This window comes from Pteropus alecto, unplaced genomic scaffold (genome assembly GCF_000325575.1).
Source record: "Pteropus alecto unplaced genomic scaffold, ASM32557v1 scaffold81, whole genome shotgun sequence".
Lineage (NCBI taxonomy): Eukaryota > Metazoa > Chordata > Mammalia > Chiroptera > Pteropodidae > Pteropus > Pteropus alecto.
Window position 1 is genome coordinate 14,113,116 of NW_006433378.1, and position 6,000 is coordinate 14,119,115.

General features: G+C 30.6%; 1 pseudogene; it reads left to right on the top strand.

Annotated features, from left to right (window-relative positions):
- Positions 1-2,287: 2,287 nt before the first annotated feature.
- Positions 2,288-2,406, top strand: LOC112476849 (annotated as a pseudogene).
- Positions 2,407-6,000: the final 3,594 nt, after the last annotated feature.

A 6,000-nucleotide genomic window follows, 5' to 3' on the forward strand; every position in this document is an offset into this window, starting at 1 on the left:
GCAGATCTTAGTGGTAACCAAAATACCTATACTCCTTCACTTTCTTTGTGATGATGTCCCACCAACCTGTAATTATCTGTGAATGAGGAAGACCTCAGTATAATGGGAAAATGGTTAAAAGAAGGCAACAAAAAATCCAAATAAACAAGATAAGGAGTCAAAACAGGGAATAAATGAATACATTGAAAAGTAGACAAATGGAGCAAAGGAGCAATGAGTAAATAATGAAGAAAGAATAAAATGGAAGAGGACAAAATAAACTTTTATGATGTCTCTCTTAACAAAGAGAAATACATAAAAATATAGACATTTTTGAAGAGAAAATGATCCCTATAAACATTGTATATTTCTTGAGAAAGCAAATGGACTAAAACATTTGAAATTGAATGCATATTAGAGAAGGAAGTAAGGATTCTGCAGTTATGTTATTAACTTGATCAATATCCATAACTGAACATGCAATTTAACACCACCTTCACTCGGAATTCACATTAGTGCTTGTAATCTATTGATTGTTAGCTAACCAAATAATTACAAGCTCCACTTTTCTACCTATTGAGTAAACATAATCTCAGTGGCAACCTTGACTTATTTAAAATAGAAAAATTATATATTTAATAAATTGCAAATATTCAGGGCATGATCACTTTGCAATTCAGATTGTCTCTTTGATCATTTAAATAGAATTATATCATAATGACTAAGTATCTAAATAATGCAATCAATAAAATGTCCAAAATCTCATTATTCACTGTATCATGGTCTACTCAGATTGGTACATTTCTATAGAAATGAATAAAATCAAACTATTTCTGCAAAGATCCTTAAAACACAAATGTGCCTTCAAATATAAATAAGATAAAGTTTAAAATATGTAAGTCAAATACAGTATTTTAAAATAGCAAATTGGTCATATTTTAAAATTAAAATATGTAAGAAGTATATAATATATATTCTAGCATAGATAACATGTCAGCTTCTTAATAATACATTTTAATAATAGAGTATAAGATTTATTTGAGTAAGGCCAATAAGTTTTAGTAATGCAGTCTATTATCAATGTTGTCCCCCCATTTGCTGTAAGAAGAGAATCGACAAAGGGTGACAACTTGGTAAAGCAAACCTAAACTCCTTATAGGCTGTCCTTGCTTAAAGAACTAGAACATAAGGATCTAGGCAGGTGAGATCACACAATGCAGACAGTAATTAGCCTAGAAACTTAGTCTTTAGTTTTTTGAAAAAAAAAATATACATATTTCCTTTAGTCTTGAGGTTATGCAGACTTGTGACATTTATTTAGGAATATTCTCTCATGTTTTAATGTCTGGAAGAGTTTGTATAAGATCAGAATGATCAATTCTATGAGTACTAAGTAAAACTCAATTTTAAATACTTCTGAATGTGTATTTTTTCCAAGGGAATGTTTGAAATTACGGGTTCAGTACCTTTAAATTACTAGAAATGTTTAGGTTACCTATTCATACTGACTCTGTTTTTGGTAAGTTGTAACATTATAAAAATTTATATATTTCATCTCTGTTTTCAAATGTATTTGTATAAAGCTTTATATCATATCCACTATATTTTAAAGCTCTGCTGTATATATTATTTAAATTATCCATATGTAATATCTCTGTTTTACTTGGTAAACTCGCCAGATATTAGTCTGTTTTGCTAAGTTTTAAATAATCAAATACTAATCTTTTATTCTTTTCTTAAACTAGTTTTCTTTTAATTCATTTGTGTTTTTTCTCTTTTTCCACTTGTTATTCCCTCCTTTTTTTTAGGATTTATTTTGTTGTTCTCTTCTTTCTTCTTTTGGATTTTTGATCCTTTTCTAATATTTTTAAGTTGGATATTCAGTTCATTGATTTTGATCCATTCTTCTTCTCTAAATCAGTTCTTTAAGTAAAATTTCCTTTAAAGTACACATTGGCTCCATTTCCTATGTTCTGACATGATGTATTTTTAATGCTAGTTCTAATAATGTCCAATTTCTATTGTGAATTTTTTTTAAACACAAATGTATTGAAGTTCATTTTTTAAATTTCGATTTATTTGGTATAGTTAATTATACTTTTATAAATTTTTACTCAATTTCTTGTAAATAGATAATGATATCAATTATTTGACCTTTGTTTAGGTTTGATGCATAGCCTTGCATATGTGACTTCTTGGCAAATGCTTCATGTTTGCTAGATAAAAATGTGGGTATTTATACATTCTGCAAATGTCCAAATATATTAACTGTGTTTTTGAATTATTTTATTTCTTAAAATAGGATACCGTCTACGGCCATGCTACTCTGAACAAGCCCGATACTGTCTGATCTCAGAAGCTAAGCAGGGTGGAGCCTGGTTAGTACTTGGATGGGAGACCACCTAGGAAGACCAGGTGCTGTAGGCATAAAAAATTAAAAATAAGAGATTGTAAACTGACAAGGTCCTTGCAATCTGTGAGATCAACCAAGGGTTGCCTCATCTAAAATAAATAAATAAATAAATAAATTAATTAATTAATACAATAAGATGCCAAAGAGATATATGCACACCTCTCTTTATTGTAGCATTATTCACAATAATCAAGGTATGGAACAACTTAAGCGTCCATTGACAAATCGATAAAGATGTAATATATATAATATATATAATGGAATATTATTCAACTGTGAGAAAGGAGGAAATCCTACCACTTGTGATGACATGGATTATTGAGGACATTATGCTAAGTGAGATCAGACAGAAAAAGACAAATACTGTATAATGTCATTTATATGTGGAATCTAAAAATGTTGAGCTCATATGGGTAGTATAATGGTGGTTACCAAGGGGATGATGGAGTGGGAGAATAAGAGAGATCTTGTTTAAGGATACAAGCTTTCAATTAGTAGATAAAAAAGTCCTGGAGATGTAATGCACAGCATAGTGATTATAGACAACAATACAATATCATAAACAGCAAACTATATCTTAATTATTCCTACCACAAAGAAATTATAATTATGTGGCATAGTAGAGGTGTTAGCTAACACAACAATGGAAATCATATTGCAATATCAAATCAACATGTTTACCCCTTCAACTTACACAGTTATATGTCAAATATATTTCAATTAAACGAAAGTTAAACAAAAAGGTACATATACATTCACTCACATTTGCTGTTTAAGAGTAGTAATTATTCTTGTAAATATTTTAGTACAAGTTGGTTGAAGTGCATTAAAAATATTTAACTTTTTAAAAAAGTCTTCTGCTCGATCTATCAATTACTGAGAGAAATGTGTTAAAATATCTGCACATAATGGAGGACATTGATTTTGCCTTGTAGTTGCTTTTAATTATAATAGGTAGATGCCATATAATTATGGTATATTAGTTTCATGAGCAACTTTGATTCTTCACCTCTCTCTGAATCCAAACCCTTTATTGTGTGTCTTACAGTGCTTTATGGTGCCCTACCATTTGACTCTTGGGTTTTGCTTCTCTGGTCAGTGGAGTTTAAACAAATATGACATGAGCTTGAACAATGCTTGGCTAATTAAGCCAAAACAACTCATGAGCTAAGTATACGTATATTTTTTAATGCCTCTTACCTTTTATGTGTAAGGGTTTTGTTTGTCATTCAAATATTTTATTGCAATAGAGAAATAATACACTCTTTAAACATTTTTAGGTGTATATTGCCTTGCTTGTGCTACTTGTAACATGGAGAAATCTGTGCAAGTGATGTATAGAGTGAAACAGAAGGTGAAGGTTTGTTACTCACTTGCAATTTAATTTTATATCTTATTTTCAAGGAGTCACAAAATATCATAATCTTTTTAGCGTATTTCCTGTTCGATAAGGCAACACTGGACTGCACATTAACATAGGTATTATAGCTGGAGAACTGAATCTATGTAAAGGAATTCCAGCAAAATAAGTACCTAGCCAACAAGTAAGTTAGGCCCTTTGAAGTTCTCTCTTACACATCCATAACTATATACTGCAATGAAATACCCTGGATAGTGATCTTTTCTTTTAAATCTGTCCTTGAGTCAGAAGAACCATTAGCTATAAACATAATAAATCCATCACCACCAAAAAAAAAAAGTGCTTGTCTCTTCAGCACGTCAATTATACTACCTAAGACTGTGGAAGCTTTGAAAGGCACATATATGTTGTCACTACTTTGTGGTAGCTTTAGCCTAGAAAAAAGAGTGGATTAACCTGCACCATCCATAAGCAGGTTTAAGAGCAGTATGAGGCAAGAGGATCCCCAAAATTTAGATAAATGATTTAACTGATAAATAATATTTTAATGCCATCTCTTTTTAAATATTAAAATTAGTATAAATACACAACGAACAAATATCAAAATTTTGAATTTTAAATAAGGATCATATCTGACAATGCTGTGAGCTCCCAGAGTTCTCCCCTTTCCTGCCTATCACAAGATCCTTTCTCATCTGTTGCCTAAAGGACAATTTTGGAGCAGAAATTAGATTTTTCTTATTTATAAAAGAAAACCTAACATTTTTATATGTCAAGGATATGAAATCTGATGTTCCCCAGTGTCTGGAAGTATGTCTTTCTCAAAAATGTAGCTTAAAATTCTTTGATTCTAGAATATTTTTTCCCACAAGCTTAGCTAAATTTTCTTTTGGCTTATATTCTGAAAAAAAAAAATTTTATGCTAGTGAGTTTATTTACTGTGATTTCTGATCTTTGACTTTTATAGTCTGTTAAGTTATTGTGATCACTGACCTATTGGAACTTATTCCTAATGTCATAGTTGTCTTCTTGTGTCTTAGTTAAATTTCACCAGTGCCAAAAAGTCACAGGGAGAATATTCCCTATGGTGTTTCCTTCCCCTCCAGGGTTCCTGCTTTTACTTTATTATTGGCCTGAGAAGATACCTTATATTTAAAAATAATCCAGATCAGTAATTAGCTTTCAATATTCTTTAAAAACATTTTATCTGACAATTTTATTATTTCAGTTACCTTGAATTTTTTTTTTTTTGTCGTGATAGACACAGAGACTGTTATAATTATATAACATGTTGAAAAAAACAAGTAAGTGACTTTATACTGCAGGCAGCTGGCTTAATATTTCAAATCTTGTTCAGCTAACTGGGTGCAGACTTTTAGTCCATTTGTGCACATTTGTAACTCATTTTTGGAAAACAAGGTTGCAGTAGCCATACATGGATTATGAAGTTAAGTTTTGTGTTTTCTTTTTAGTTTAGGTCTTTTTGTTCATCATATTGTTGTAATATGTAACAGTCTACTGAAAGATTCTCAACCTGTTCCAAAACTTATATTAAGTAACTAATGCCATCTAATAACATATTAAGTAATGGAAATTGAAACAAAACAAAACAATTTTTGTCGTTCTCATGTGTTAAATATAGGGGGAGGGGAACCTCTCACAAATGGCGATATTTGAAATCTATGCTCTACCTCATTTCATTTATCAAAGTCTAGTTGTTCCCCAGGTACAGAGATAACTCTGTGCTTCCCACGGGTATATAAGCAGAGCACTATCTAACACCAGATGAAAAATAAATGTACCTATTCAAGTGAAAAGGGATGGCAAGTGCATCTGTTATTTATGACACCAATTATTTCATGAATTTGCTGCTTTGTTTTCAATCTAAAAATGACAAACAAGGGCCACAGTGCATTTCTATATAAGCCATTGTCTACGTATGTAAATCACAATAGAAATTGGAAAGATTCGTGTGGATAATTCAAGGTAAAAGTGCTATTTCACCTAAAATAAGGATAAATAAAAGGTAAGGAAACTGAATTTTATTTTCATATGACATTTTAATCTTTCAATTTATAAACAAAGATATATAGCCAACTGAAAAATTTGGTCATATGTGCTTTCAGAAATGTTATATAATTTAATCTTCACACACACACACCCACATACATATACTCTTGGAATCTAATATCTATGTGAGAATACTGAGGCTAAGAAAGATGTTTGCGTAAAGTCTCATAACTAAAAT